General features: G+C 38.0%; 1 protein-coding gene and 1 pseudogene across 2 annotated transcripts in view; both read left to right on the forward strand.

Moving 5' to 3' along the window:
* Positions 1 to 15,540, forward strand: part of Mapk10 (mitogen-activated protein kinase 10) — a 607,392-nt gene that overhangs the window by 28,545 nt on the left and 563,307 nt on the right. The gene's annotated exons all lie outside the window — the stretch shown is intronic.
* Positions 5,168 to 6,082, forward strand: LOC124994123 (40S ribosomal protein SA-like; annotated as a pseudogene).

Consider the following 15,540-nt stretch of genomic DNA (forward strand, 5'->3'; position numbering starts at 1 on the left):
GGAAGAAAATGGTCAGATTTTTTATATATGTCTGAAATAATATTGATAGAATTTGAATATATGTACATGAAGAGGAACCACTTCAGAATCAGTCTCTTTTTTGGGAGAACTGAGTATGTTGATTCCTTTGACTGTGATGGGAAGATTTAAGGAAAAAATGATCATTTCCATTTTTAAAAATCTTGTATTAGGGACAGAGCATGGTGGCATACACTTGTAATCTCAGCTACTTGGGTAGGAATTTAAAAGTTTGAGGCCAACCTCTGCAACTTAGTGAGAACTTGTCTCAGAATAAAATAAAATGGATCTAGCTCAGTGGTAGAATGCTTTTTTTAGCATGCACAGGGTCCTGGGTTTAATCCCCAGTGTTGCAAAAAAGATACAGGTATAGTGGCACATTCCTGTATCCCCAGTGTCTCAGGAGGGTTTTGAGTTCAAAACAAGCCTCAGCAACAGTGAGGTGCTAAGCAACTCAGTGAGACACTGTTTCTGAGTAAAATACAAAATAGAACTTGGGGATGTGGCTCAGTGGTTGATTGCCCCTAAGTTCAATCCCCAGTACCAAAAATAAAAGAAAGAAAGAAAGAAAGTGTTGGGGATGTACCTCAGTGGTAGAGTAGTCCTGGGTTCAATCCTCAGGACCAGGGGGGAGAAAGTATATTAGGATGAAATATCTATAGGGTAATCAAATTCACAAGCATTTGAAAAGTTGGTCTAGAACTTGAATATAGACAAGATAAAACTGGAGATACAGATTTGGGAACCTTACACATATAAATAGCTTCTAGAATGTGAATAAAATTATGTATCTAAAAATGAAGAAGGAACAGAGATCAAAGGATGAAACCCAGGAAGACTTAAGAACTTAGGACAGTGATCCTCTTTCATTTTCAACCAATCTCCTTTTGAAAATATGAAAATCTCAGGCTACCTCTAATTGTGGTAGTCCATTTCCCCTTAAAGACTCATCAGTACCCACCCCATTCCGGCTTCCTCCATTCTTCCCCCTCTATTTCTTTTAAAAATTCCTAATTTAAGGGAGGATACAATTTTTTAAAAACTGAGGGAAAATCAGGAGTGGATGACATCCCAGAAGATAAGGTAGCATGACATCACTACTGCAAACCCTGACCAAATTGTATCAATTGAATTTGGACATTGCTTCCTTTCATGAAACTGAGTAGAATGGGCCAATCCCATAATTTCTTGAGGCTCAACCAATATTTTTTTATTTTTGGATTACTCAAGCTCATTATCAGCTTTGGGGACCCCTTGGTCCCTTCTCATTCTTTCCAGTAGAGAGCATGCAACAACTAAAACACTACTTAGGTGAGTTTTCTCAACCTTATCTCTTGCCTCTCAGGGTCCATAAACATTCATGAATAGGTAGGACAATGGGAGATCCTTCCTCTTCTCATTGGTCTTTGCCTAACCACCATTGAGATTTGTTTGTTTGTTTGTTAGTTTTTTGAGTACTGGGGATTGAACTCAGGGGTACACGACCACTGAGCCACATCCCCAGTCCTATTTTGTATTTTATTTAGAGACAGGGTCTCACTGTGTTGCTTAGCATCGTGCTTTTGCTGAGGCTGATTTTGAACTTGCGATCCTCCTGCCTCAGCCTCCCCAGCCGCTGGAATTAAGGCGAGTGCCACCTCGCCTGGCCACCATTGAGTATTTACAGCTTTTAGGGAGTCTTCTCAAAAGTCCTAACTCAAGCTGGGCATGATGGTACATTCCTGTAATCCCGGTGACTTGGGAGGCTGAGGAATGAGAATCACAAGTTTGAGCCCAGCCTCAACAACTTAGTAAGACCTTGTCACAAAATAAAAAATAAAAAAATAAAAAGGGATGGGTTAAGCTTCTCTGGGTTCAGTCCCTGGTGCCAATAATAATAATAATAATAATAATAATAATATTAATAATAATAAAATAAAAAAGTAAGTACTAATTTAGTCCTTAGGATCTTCTGTCCTTTTGTCTCCCAGAAGGCCATGACTGTCAGCATTCCATTCTTGTTACTAAACCCTGTCAAGTTAGCTTGCCACAGTTTTGTGGATACTGGCAAAGGATGTGAGACTTCAGGGTCAGAGGACTTTACTCATAGCATATCAGGCAGCATACACTTCATGTTCACACCATCCATTCCCTTAAACGTTTCAGGGATGTGATGTGCAGCAGTCAAGGTGAATGTTGTACCCTCAGTGGGTTTTCATCACTGAGGGACTCTGAGCATAGGAAACTCCAGTGCCTTATAAAAGGGCTGCAAGCAAACCTACCCAATCTTTGCCTTGGAAGGAAACAATATCTTAATATTGGGGAACAAACGAACCTGCCCTTTGCTCTTCTTCTAAGATTGTTCTCTATGCAAAAATTCTTGAAAAGATAGATAATCCAGGGGAAAAAGTCAGTTCCTCTTCTCATAAGCCTTGCAAAAATGCAACAGACCCATGAAGAATTATCTGCCAACAAGGAAGTTCTGAGTGTTCTTTTCTTTTTCCCTCTTTTAAGTCCTCTTCTTTTATATTTTTAATTTTCTTTGTTCTGTTTTAAGGTGTAACTTAATGCATTCAGATTATTTTTAATAAATCAATATCCTTTAATGACAAAATTCAGGAGAAATAAATATCTACATTTAAACATATGAAAACATTATTCAGGCCCAAATTGTCATGGCAACAAAGTGGAAAGGGAACATTTTGGAAAAGGAAAACTCATGCTATATTTTGAAAGGTATATTTTACCAACTTTAATAAAAATTTAAAATCAGGAATGATCTTTTTGACAAACTTCTGTTTGTGAAGTAAGCTTCACTACAATTATGCATAAAAGCTATTCTTAAAATGACAACCAAAGTTCTTTCATCAGGTTTGCCTGGTTAAATTAATTCACAGGTAAAAAGCATAACACAACTGAGAAATTAACATTATTACATTCAGCAAATATGCAATCATTAACAATAAAAAACACAAATTTTTATGAATTAATATTAACGATGGGGCTGGAGATGTAGCTCAGTGATAGAGCATGTGCTCTGCACACAGGAGGACCGGGGTTCAATCCCCAGTACCTATATTATAATAATAATCACAACATCAATGAAATGGTTTGATTTAGTGGGTTAGATATGCAGTTTAGTTAATTATCCATTCTTTTTACCATAAGCATTAGATGAACAAGTTTAAACTATACAAATTGCCACAAATATAATAATCGTAATACTCTAAAGGTAATGTTAATGTATTTACCAAATTCTCTATTTTATGTAGACAAGAGGATTGTATTTACCTGCCTTCTTGAAGTTTGTCCAGTTACTAAGATGAAATGTGTGCACAAGTGATGCATGCAACTCTGAAAAGGAAGAATTTATTACCAGTGTTTACCTGCCCTGTCCATTCTACCCCTGCCAGGGCACTAGTGGAAGCATGCACTGATAAAGAAGTACTATAATACCAAAGCAGCCTGGAAAGCACAACTCACAGAGCAATGTTAGCTGCAGGGAACTTTATACGAACAAGAACTAAACTTCAATGGTGTTAAGCTCCTGACATTGAGAGATCTGCTTTATTTATTTTTTATTTATTTATTTTTTTTGCGGTGCTGGGGATTGAACTCAGGGCATTGTGCTTGTGAGGTAAGCACTCTACCAACTGAGCTATCTCCCCAGCCCGAGATCTGCTTTTAAAAAAAAAAAAATTTTTTTTTTTTGTAACTTAATCTCCACTTAGTCCCTCACAACTAATATAATGCTGCTGTTGCATTTTTAAAAATTGAATTCTGATGCATATTGAATGCTAAATTGTTCTTGTAAATCTAGCACACCCCAAGGAGACAACTATCCATTTTCATGCTTTAATGCTCTTGGATCTCCTTGTGAGATCCAGTCTCCTCCAGGGTTATGATAGTAGTTCTACCTGTGTGTGCTCTTGAGTTTTAAGTGGACTAGTTCATCTTGGGTATAATCACTGAATGTTTATGAGAAAGATGTTCAATATAAATTTGCAAGGAGAAGTTTTTCATTCTTGAAGTAGATAGTAAATGTATATGTATATGCCAGAAAGTCCAGGTGACTTGAAAGCTATCCCTGAAAGGTATTCATACATAATAATTAGTAAGATTTATTTATTTAATTCCATGAAAAGCTCTTAGAGGCCTCACTTTTAGAATATAATGGGTCTTATGTATTTTTTTAATTTCCCTTTTTGTTTAACATGCTCTTCTTCAGTGGGGATATGCTTTTGAGGAACTATCACATCTAAAGAAACTTAAAATGTTTTATACTGGGCATGGTGGCACATGTCTGTAATCTCAGCTACTCAGGAAGTTGAGGCAGGAAGACTACAAGTTGGAGACCAGCCTTTGCAATTCAGTGAGATCCTGTCTCAAAATAAAATTTAAAAGGGTTAGGATCTAACTCAGTGATAAAGTATCCTTAGTTTCCATAGCCAGTACTGAAAATAAGTAAATAAAGAAAAAAGAAAAAAAAAGTCATATTATAATGATCATGCTTGATTCTTTTTTATTGTACTTAAAATAGAATATTTATAAATGAAAATAAAAATGAATGTTCATTAATGCTTATTTCTTCTGAAGAACTGTGCTAAGCACTGAGAATACACTACAGAACAAAAACAGATACAGTCCCAATTTTCGCAGACACACAAATAAGCATAAAAATGAATATATAATTATAAACACATTGTAGTTTAAGAGAAAGAAACATAATTTCTGTGAGTATATATAAGAAAGGAAACTAGATTGGAGGACAGAATACATGTTCTGGATTTTCAAATGTAAATGGGAGTCCACTAGGCAAACAGGACTGGAGGAAAAGGGTGGAAGCTGTTTTCCAGACTGGGAGAATAGCATATGCAAAGAACCCCTGGCAAGAGGGAGTATGACACCTTTCCATGTGGTAGGAATATGTACAGAGTAAGGGGAAAGTGAGTCGTGCATGTCAAATTTTAATATTTCTTTTAAAGCATTTTTTTCTCCCTTGAAGAGTAGTAAGAAGCCATTGAAAGGTTTTAAGTAATGAAGGCTAATGTGACCAAATTAGGTGCTTGAAAAGAACATTCCGGTAACAGCATAAAGAATGAATCGAGCTTTCCGCGCTACCCAGGGAGGGGTCCATAAGGCGTTGTTCTTGATTCCCGTCGTAACTTAAAGGGAAACTGTCACAATGTCCGGAGCCCTTGATGTCCTGCAAATGAAGGAAGTGGATGTCCTCAAATTCCTTGCAGCAGGAACCCACTTAGGTGGCACCAACCTTGATTTCCAGATGGAACAGTATATCTACAAAAGGAAAAGTGATGGCATATACATCATAAATCTGAAGAGAACCTGGGAGAAGCTTCTGCTGGCAGCTCGTGCCATTGTTGCCACCGAAAACCCCCGATGTCAGTGTCATATCCTCTAGGAATACTGGCCAGCGGGCTGTGCTGAAGTTTGCTGCTGCCACTGGAGCCACTCCTATTGCTGGCCGCTTCACTCCTGGAACTTCACTAACCAGATCCAGGCAGCCTTCCGGGAGCCACGTCTTCTGGTGGTTACTGATCCCAGGGCTGACTACCAGCCTCTTACAGAAGCATCTTATGTCAATCTGCCTACCATTGCTCTGTGTAACACAGACTCTCCTCTGCGCTATGTGGACATTGCCATTCCATGCAACAATAAGGGAGCTCATTCTGTGGGTCTGATGTGGTGGATGCTGGCCCGAGAAGTTCTGCGCATGCGTGGCACCATTTCCCGTGAACACCCGTGGGAGGTCATGCCTGATCTCTACTTCTACAGAGATCCTGAAGAGATTGAAAAGGAAGAGCAGGCTGCTGCTGAAAAAGCTGTGACCAAGGAGGAATTTCAGGGTGAATGGACTGCTCCAGCTCCTGAGTTCACTGCTACTCAACCTGAGGTTGCAGACTGGTCTGAAGGTGTGCAGGTGCCCTCTGTGCCTATCCAGCAGTTCCCTACTGAAGACTGGAGTGCCCAGCTGGCCACTGAAGACTGGTCTGCAGCTCCCACTGCTCAGGCTACTGAGTGGGTAGGAACAACCACGGAGTGGTCTTGAGCTGTTCTGCAGAAACTTATTAAGCAAAATGGAAATAAGGTTACGGAAAATAAACACCAGTTTCTTAAAAAAAAAAAAAAAAAAAAGAATGAATTGAAATGGGCCATACTATATATTTAGGAGATCAGTTAAGATACAGTTGCATTAGACCAGAGAAAAACTGAAGATGCCTGAGATTGGTAGCAGTGGGAGAGAAATAAAGTGTATAAATAGATACTTTTAATTTGATTTCTAGGACTTCATGGTGGATTGGGTATGCTGAGTTGAAGGACTGGTACTTGTACAGGAAGATTCCTAGCTCTCTGCCTTGTATAACTGGACAAATGGTGTGATTTTTATTGAGGTTACTAAGGAGAAAAACTGGTTTCAATGGAAGTGAATGTAGGAAAAGATCATGAATTTGCTAGAGAGTTATAAGATTGAAATATCTCTGAAATATCCAAAAGGAAATGGAGACTTTTGAGTATATAAATCTGGGTTCTGATGAGAGGTCTGAGACTTGATATGGAGTTTTTACCAACATATTTGTTGGAGCCAGATCTGACTCCAGATATATAGGAAACTGAGGCAGGGGAATTGAAAATTCCAGATCAGCCTGGGCAAGGTAGTGAGACACTGTTTCAAAATAAAATAAAAAATGTAATGTAGCTCAGTGGTAGAAAGCTTGCTTGTATAGCATGTGTCAAGTCTTGGGTTCAATCCCTAGTACCATACACACACTCACAAAAGTATTTTGTAGATACTTTATTATGATTAGGTTCAACTGTGGGTAACAAAAATTCCAAAATAATAAGGGTTCAAGAAAGACTGTTCTCACATGAAAGTCTAGAACAGAGCTATCCAAAAGAAATAAAATGTAAGTCTTATATATAATTTTATATGTTCCAGTAGCAGCATCAAAAAAATAAAAAGAAACAGTTGAAATTAATTGTATAATAATTTTATTTCGCCTCGTATAACCAAAATTCTATAATCTCAACATGTTTGATATGAAATTAATGAGATAATGAGATAGTTTACATTTTTTCCTATTAGCAGTCTTTAAAATCTGATATATGTGTTGTACAGTACAGCTCAGTTTAGATTAGCCATTTTTTAAGTGCTCAATACCACCTCTGGTTAAGGGCCATTGTACAGAATAGCATAGATCTAGAGGTAGGAGATCTGGGGCTGACACACATTGCACCTCAGTGTACCAGACACCCAGGCTTCTTCTGTGTGACCTCCATTTACAAGGCTACCTCTTAGTCTGGAATTGCTAATTCAGCTCCATTCATGACATCTGCATTCCAGATAGCACGAAGCAGGAGACAAGGAAAGAGAAAGGTGACTACTTCCTGGAAGTACATATGCCACTTCTATCTACTAAATCAAAATTTTGTCGTGTGACTTGAAGATTGTGTACTTAATTGCAACAGAGGTTGAGAAATACAGTTTTTATTTCAGATGGCCATGTGTATAAATAAAAATTGAGAATTCTATTGCTACAGAATCAACTGGCATATAATTGCCAGTCTTTGCCAGTGTATGTTCCTTAAGCCACCTGATATGTTTATACACCCCTCTCCTATAAAAATAGTACATTCATTACTATCTTTCTGAGAGACATAACTCCAAAATCTCAGTCAGTCAGATCTAATTCTGAAAGTCTAAGACCTGAATGATATACAATCTTTTCCACTCAGTCCAAATTTAGCTTCTCTTGGTTTAGTGGCCCACAAATTAAAGAGGTTATTTGCTTCCCTTTTCTTATACTGTGGTGATATAGGAACAGGGAAACCAAAACAGAAACACCCATTTGAAAAAGGGAGAAAGGGTAACAACCAGCCTCAGTGTGCAGTAGGGATGGCTGTCTTCTGTGGGAGGGGAGTAAGCCTTTGGGTCAGTCTCCCCACTCCCAACTTCACCTCACCTCCATTGGAGGCCCTGGTTCTGTTACCTGAGAGAAAGTCCCTTACTCATAACCCTGTAACTCCTGTCATTGTCCTCTGGGAGATTCTTTCTGGTCTATTATCTTCCATGGTCACAACTGAGACAGGTATTGGAAGGTATACCACAACATGTTCATTATTTTCTGTGGTTCAGATTTTGCTGTGCATTGTGCTTCTGGAATTGAACAATCACAACCCTTTGCAGGCTAGACCCTTTGCCAATAAATTTCTGTTAAAAATGTGGTAGACATTCAGTCTGTTTGTTACTGGTTTTGTTTCATAGGCAAGTAATCACAGCCAATATACTTATCTAGATATAATTCTTTACTTAAAGTTTTGGGTCTGTTTTGGTAGACTGAGTTTTGCTCATGCCCATTATTCAGCCTAAGGGTTGTTATAAAAGCAACTAAAGCAAAAAGCTGGTTAGAGAATGCAAAATCTTAAATCTTTCCCTTTGGGCATCCTTGATAAGGTAGGCTATCTATCCTGCTAAGATTGTACTTTCTAAGTCATCACTTAAAACTGCTTCTGTTGGGGGAGAGAAGGCTTAGCTTTTAAATCTTGGGAAGCTCTACTTTATCAGATTTTAGTTTTCATCAATTGTAGGCTATAGAATCTCTCAGCACATCTGTATTTTTTCATCTTTGCTTTAAGTCTGGCTAGCTCTAACCAAACTTCTAAGAATTGTTTGCAGCCAATAAGTACCAATATTCTGATTTTTAAAAAAAATTTCCTAAGTACTACATTCTTTGTTAGTAAGTGGTCTGCCTTCCAAGTTATTATAGATAACATTTTGTTAAATGTTTTGCTGAGACATTGGAAGGATTGCCACCTTTCTAGCTCTTAGGAAAGTATTCCAACTACTCTCATTAAGCTTGTGCCACGTATTTCAGATTTCAGTTTGAAATAGTTCACTTGGTACATGGACTTTTCATTAGTTAGTATTAGATGTGAATCTAACAGATTTGAATGCTAGTAAACCACAACCATAGGCAATAGTTTTTTCTTACTTGTACCTATACTGAAATAGTTACCATCAGGCTGATTTTGCACTCCATCATGTCAGGTAATCATGGTCCTTCTATCTTGTTCCACTCTGTGTGAACCTTTTCCCACTATCACCTCATGGTCCAAGTTGATTGCTGTTAAACAATGAAAAATGAAAAATAGTTGTTTATGTTATGTTCTTTGTCACATTTTGTCTCTATCTCTTTCTTTAAATTTTTCTCAAATTGACTTTCTTTTTTTTTAATTAAAAAAATTTTTTTTACTTTTACAGGCTGCATTTTGATTCATCATACACAAATGGGGTACAACTTTTCATTTCTATGATTGTACACAATGTAGATTCATTTTGTCTCTTAAAATGAAAATATTTATTAATTGCTCAGTGATCTGAGAATTCATTACTGATAATTCTTTGAAGGGTTATGGAAAATACTATTCCTACAAGACAGCTCCCCAAGAAAAATGGAGGGACAGTGTGACTGGGGAGGAGGGAGGAGAAATTGGCCAAACATTAAACCTCTCCCTTTCCCAATAACAATGGACCCTGAGGGGGAAAAAAGCAAACTTGCATCTCCACCAAAAGCAAACATTTACCCCTTACTAACCCCAGTGCATCTTGAAGGAAGGAAGGAAATACTGAAAGGCTGGGCCTTGGACTTTGACCTTCCACCATTGCAAATTAAATGGAGGCACAGCAAGTATTCAAACTCTGGGAAACAATGGATCCCGGAGAAAGTAAAACAGTGGGCAAGATTCGAGTACTTATCCCTCATGATCTGGACAGAGTTTCAACCTTTTTACAACTACCTCCCTAAGTTAAAGTTCTAACCTGTACAACTAGCCCCTGACTGTCCAAACTGCATGTCCGCAGTCTCCAATTAAACTATAAAAACCCAGACACCTTCTGTAACGGGGGTGGCGGTGGGGGGCAGCTCCATACCCAGAAAATGGGCCCTCCCATCCCTGATCCACGGAACTCACTGCAGAATAAAGGAAAGCTTGCTGATCTGAGGTTTGCGTCCTGTCTCCTGCCTCCTTCGTTTGTGGGCCATGAACTTAACATTCTTAGCTTAAGTTTTTGATTCCACAGAATATTTCCACTTCACTCAAGTGCAACCTTGAAATTCTGAAAATCAAATTAACTTCTTTGCATTATATGAGGTGTTGTATTACAAAAACAATTGAACCATAATAATGGCTGCAAAATGGGTGTTTGGTAATCTACTATTTTTCTGTTGCTTAAATAACTTTTTAGAAATGTAATACCATTGTTTTGTTATTTAAAAAGTTGAGGGATTGGGAGTGTAACTCAGTGATAGAGTGCATACTTAGCATTGTATGGACATCATAGATTATTCATACACAAACTAAAACAGCTATGAAGTCACTAGGCAATGTATCTTATGGAACCACCCTCTTATATGCTGTTTCTCATTGACTGAAACATTAATGTGATACATAACTGTTATTTTACAATATCATAGGACCCATCTTCAGAAGGGCTTCTTGCTTGGCTTAGTGCTCTGTTCTTGCTGTCTTGAAATTCTTAATAATTTTGAGCAATGAGTGCAGCATTTTTATTTTTCACTGAGCCCTTCAAATTGTGTAGTGAATTCTATTGCAAGGGTTTGCTTTTACTTTCATACTCTCTAATGCATATCCAATGATGATTAATTTTTTAAAATGTGAACTTGTTGCTTATTGTCTGTGGATATATTTAGGCACTAATGCACAATGCTCCTGTTTGGCGTTGAAGCTAAACAATATTTGAAGTGCTGAAACGTATTCCTTCTTTCCATTATCCTCTCTCCTCTTCCTTTCCATTAGGGTCTTCGTGCTTCTTCCTGGACTTCCCCCAATTCTTCTCTTTGAGGTTCCACTGTTTGCCCACCATGGAAAATGTAGCAAGCATCCTAATTTTTCATTTAAAGACACCCGTAAGGACATCATATCTGTTTTGTCTTTTACTTAAGAGTCCTGCCCTGTGCTGTCAGATAGCAACCTGAGTTGCTATTTTACTAATTCCTCCGAAGTTTCTTCATGGTGGTCTAAAACACCATGGAAGCATACCTGCCTCAGCCTTCCCTCTTCCTCTCTGAAATGCCTTCTTTATTCAGTCTTATCAAAGATCCCCTCCAGGGCTGGGGTTGTGGCTCAGTGGAAGAGCACTTCCTAGCATGTGTGAGGAAATGGGTTCAATGTGCAGCATCACATATAAATAAATAAAATAAAGGTCCATTGACAACTAAAATATATTAAAAAAAAAAAAAAAAAGATCCCCTCCACACCAAGGATGAAGGGAAAGAAAGGAAGGACACCAGGGAGAAAGTATCTCATTTCAGGTACTTACTCTCAGGATTTTGTTCTTTAACATGATACATTGATTCTATTCCTTTAGACCTTTTCAGATGGCCTGGGGACACAGCTCAGTGGTAAAGTGCTTACTCAATGCACCAGGCCCTTGGTTTATCCCGGCACTGCAAATATATAAATAAATAAATAACAAAGAAAAAAGTTTTCAGGTAAACAATATTCCTGCACTTATTTCAAAACCCTGTATCCCTGTATCTTTGACTGATGATACACACATGGGCCTTGTAACTCTTTTTGGCTCCTTTATAATCCAATGTCTTAATATGTTGTAATAGGAGATAAGCAACATTCAGGATCATGACTATTCTATTACTTGCTTGCTTCCTTTCTTCTTGCTTCTCCTTCCCTTTCGTCCATCCATTTTTTCCCCTTCCTTTCAAACTTCTTAGGAAACAAGTCTAAAGATCTTGTTTCCTCTTGAAATAGTGAAATGAAAAAAACAAAAACCCAAAAACCAAAAAATCAACTAACCAACTTTCAATTTTGAAATATCAGGGTATTGCCAGCTTGTGTCTGCAACCATGAAGTTGTTATGTCAGCAAAAGCCCTTTCTTTGTTCACCACAGGAAGCAATCTGGTCATAACAACTTCCTTTCAATAGTTCAATAGAATTATTGTTTCTGAAGCTTATCAGATAGACTCAATACCAGAAATCCCCATTGGCAACAAAATATAAATGATCTCTTTTTATAATCACTAAACTGTACTTCTCTCAAAGTGACATTTATTTGTATTTTCTTCATTGATTAAATGAGCTTGCATTGTTCACTAATTATGGTGAAAGATTTGAAAGTAGAGAGTGCAACTGGAGAGATGCTTTGAAGTCACTGAGTTAAAATTACATTTGTGACTTGAAACCACTGGTAAGAGAGAGAGAGGAGAGAGAGAGAAAGACAGAGCGAGCGAGCGAGAGAGAGAGAGAGAGAGAGAGAGAGAGAGAGAGAAATGACTAGTTAGATGATGTCTGTGGCTTCATATATTGTCACATTTCCAGTAAGAATAGTTGGTAGTCAGTGACTATTATAATCTGTGATGACAGTCTCATCTGTACTCCCTGAAAAATGTTTTTTTTAAACCACACCCTATTTAATTATCTTTTGTTTTAAATTTGAGAGATCTTTATCCTTTTCATGTTATCGCCCTTCTACTCCCCTATTTCATATTAGAAAATTATTTTCTGCTCAGAGATTAAAATAAGAAGCACTAGGATGACAATCCATGATCTCTTGGGTTAGGAATAATGATTTAGGGCTGGGGATGTAGCTCAGTATTAGAGAGCTTGCCTAGCATATATGAGACCCTGGGTTCGATTCCCAGTTCAACTAAACAAAACAAAACAAAACCCCCCTAATCTGAAAAAGAGCCTCCTCAGGCATTCTTTGAAGGTGACAGCCTTTAATTAGAATTCCTCTATCCCTCCCTCCCACATCCCCCATTCCCTCCCTCCCCATCAGCAATACAAATCCCCACTTCTACTTTTCTGGTTTTCTTCAGTCTTAACTTAAATGACATTTCTATTGAAGGAATCTAGTATACCACTGTGGAGAGATTTTATTTATTCTCCATTTTATTTTTTCCTTCTCTAAATTTCCCCACTGCTAGTTATGGGTTTTTGTTTGTTTGTTTTTTTCTTTCTTCAGTGGCATGACTTTTTCTTCTGGTGTTTTCTGTTCTCCTTTCCCTTCTTCACTTAGTGACTCACTTCATCTCTTTAGATCCCATCTTGAAGCACTCCTGTTCCTGTTTTCTTTGGACTGGGCTTGACTCCCACACAGTCTTATTCCCTTACACTCCCCTAAGTGTACTTGCCAAGGTTGCAAGTGTGCTTAATTGTACTTTTCTGTATTTAAATGTTAGTTCTCTTTTTAGTGTTTTAAAATTCAAATTTTTTTCTTGGAATAGATTATCCAGTCCATTTCCATTCTATTTCTCCTCCTTAGATTAGAAGTAAAGATGAACAGAATAAAGAGCAGTAGATTTTTATGACACAGAATTAAAGGGCTTAGGGCTCATGTTTTCCTTACAGCCCTGTGATTAGGTGTCTCTTCAGACATGGGGTAGAGTTTCACATCTGGCGCATGGGGAATTTGTCTTCAGTAAGCCAGGAAGGACTTTCAGACATTGTGTATTATGGGGAGAGGAACAAAATTCCTGGAGGAAGTTGCAAGGCATGGATACAAGAATAGAAGAAAAAGGTACATCTGAGAAATTAGTTTGATAATGTCATGATTAGTTTTGAACACATGTAAGAGTTGCTAGTAGTCATTATTTCCACAGCTCCAGCCCTGCTTCACCCTTATATGTGTACCTATTTTTCCAGGACTCTGTCTAGGTCTCCTACTTAGTCTGAGCATGTGGTGTGAGATTGCACCAGACTGCTTTGGGCTTGTTTGGCTTTGTGACTAAAACTCCTCCACAAGCCCTTTCCTGCCCTCTGTGGTTCTGATGACCAACTGCGGGAAAAGGCAGTATGCTCAGGGTAGCTGGAGCCAGGGTGCCATCCAGCATGGCAGTATTTGGGTTCTTAGGCTGGAACCTAAGGGACTGATGTCAAGGCTAAGCACTAAGTGCACTCTTTTTTTGTTAACAGGCAATCTAGCTTGTAACACATTCCTTCTGACAGAGATGGCATGGAGTTAAGATGGAGAACATAGAAGTGATATTATGTTTTGGTCTCAGAAGTAAAACAAGCAGTGTCTATAGTTTTTACCTGGAAGTTCTCTGAAAGTTAAGATTTTCACTGGCATAACTGGGACATTTTGTCATATCACATATGTATCTGAGAAATGTTGGGAGTTGGAAACTGAGTGAGGTTGTGGTTATGGGTCAGTAACAGCAGTGATATCACAGGAAGTTTAACCCTTCATCTTATAGATGAAAGAAAATTGGGGTTCAAAGAATTTGAAAGACTTAATAAGTATTGTACAGTTTCTCAGTGTCCAAAGCTAAACTCAGGTGTCCAGGCTCTCTAATATTCCTTACGGTATACCACACTGGTCTATAATACTCGCATCTGTTATTTGTATCAGAATCTGCTGTCATTAAAATGACAAATGAGGGTGGGTTGTGGCTCAGTGGTAGAGCGCTTGCCTAGCATGCATGAGGCTCTGGGTTCAATCCTCAGCATCACACAAAAATAAAATAAAGGTATTGTGTCCACCTACAACTAAGAAAAAATAGTCCAAAAAATGACATGTCATTTTAATGTAATTGGGTCTCCTAATGTTATTTTTTCTCTTTCTCTCTCCACATTCTAATAAAAAATATAATGCATAGACCTTATGGAGAATAGGAAATTTAGAAACATGGACTGGGGAGATGTTTCAGTGGTATAGCACTCTACCTACCTGTGAAAGATCCTGGATTTGATTCCTAGCACAACAAAAGTTTAAAAAAAATTGTTTGATGTGAGAAAATTTAAAAATATAGAAGAAAATAACAAGGCTTTATAGTTCTATTATCCAGATAAAATTATCATTAATATTTTATTCTTTTTTTCCTGATCATTTTCCACCTGTGCATATGTGTGTGAAAGTGTGTGTGTGTTTGTGTGCATGTGCCAGTGTACGCAAGTGCATTTATGAAACTGGGATTATATAGTTCATGTCAACTGGGCTTCTTTAGTGAAAATAGCAGAAACTGACCCAGTTTCAAACTTACAGAAGGAAAGGAATTTCTTGGCAGACCACAGAATTAAAAAAACATCCAGGCCTTGGAAAAATAGGACCCAGGAAACTTCAGGGAACTCTGTAGTACGAACTTAGAGATGCTTTTCTTAGAAGATAAATTAAATGCAAGATAGGCAAAAATTGCATTATATAGAGAGGTCCTACTTTTGTAATTTACCATCACATCTTGGATGAATAAAGAGTAACTTAAAAATTTTCTGTAGCTGAAGTCAGTTTGTTGGCAGTTCAGTGTAACTCTGTCTCTTCTAGGTTATCATTACGGTCAAAGTTTAGACTCCTCAGGGCTGTTTTTTCCTCTCAAGGTTTCTCCTTTCCATCGAAACTCCCTCTCTCCCTGTGGTGTCTCTGGGAACTTAGAGGGTTTATTCTACCACCCTGACAACAAGGGAGAGGTATCTAGTCTTTTGTGCTCCTTGAGTCCTTCGTGGCTATGAAGTCTTACCTTGTCTGGATTTTGCTTGTGGGTTTGTTC

The sequence above is a fragment of the Sciurus carolinensis genome, chromosome 10, assembly GCF_902686445.1.
Source record: "Sciurus carolinensis chromosome 10, mSciCar1.2, whole genome shotgun sequence".
NCBI lineage: Eukaryota > Metazoa > Chordata > Mammalia > Rodentia > Sciuridae > Sciurus > Sciurus carolinensis.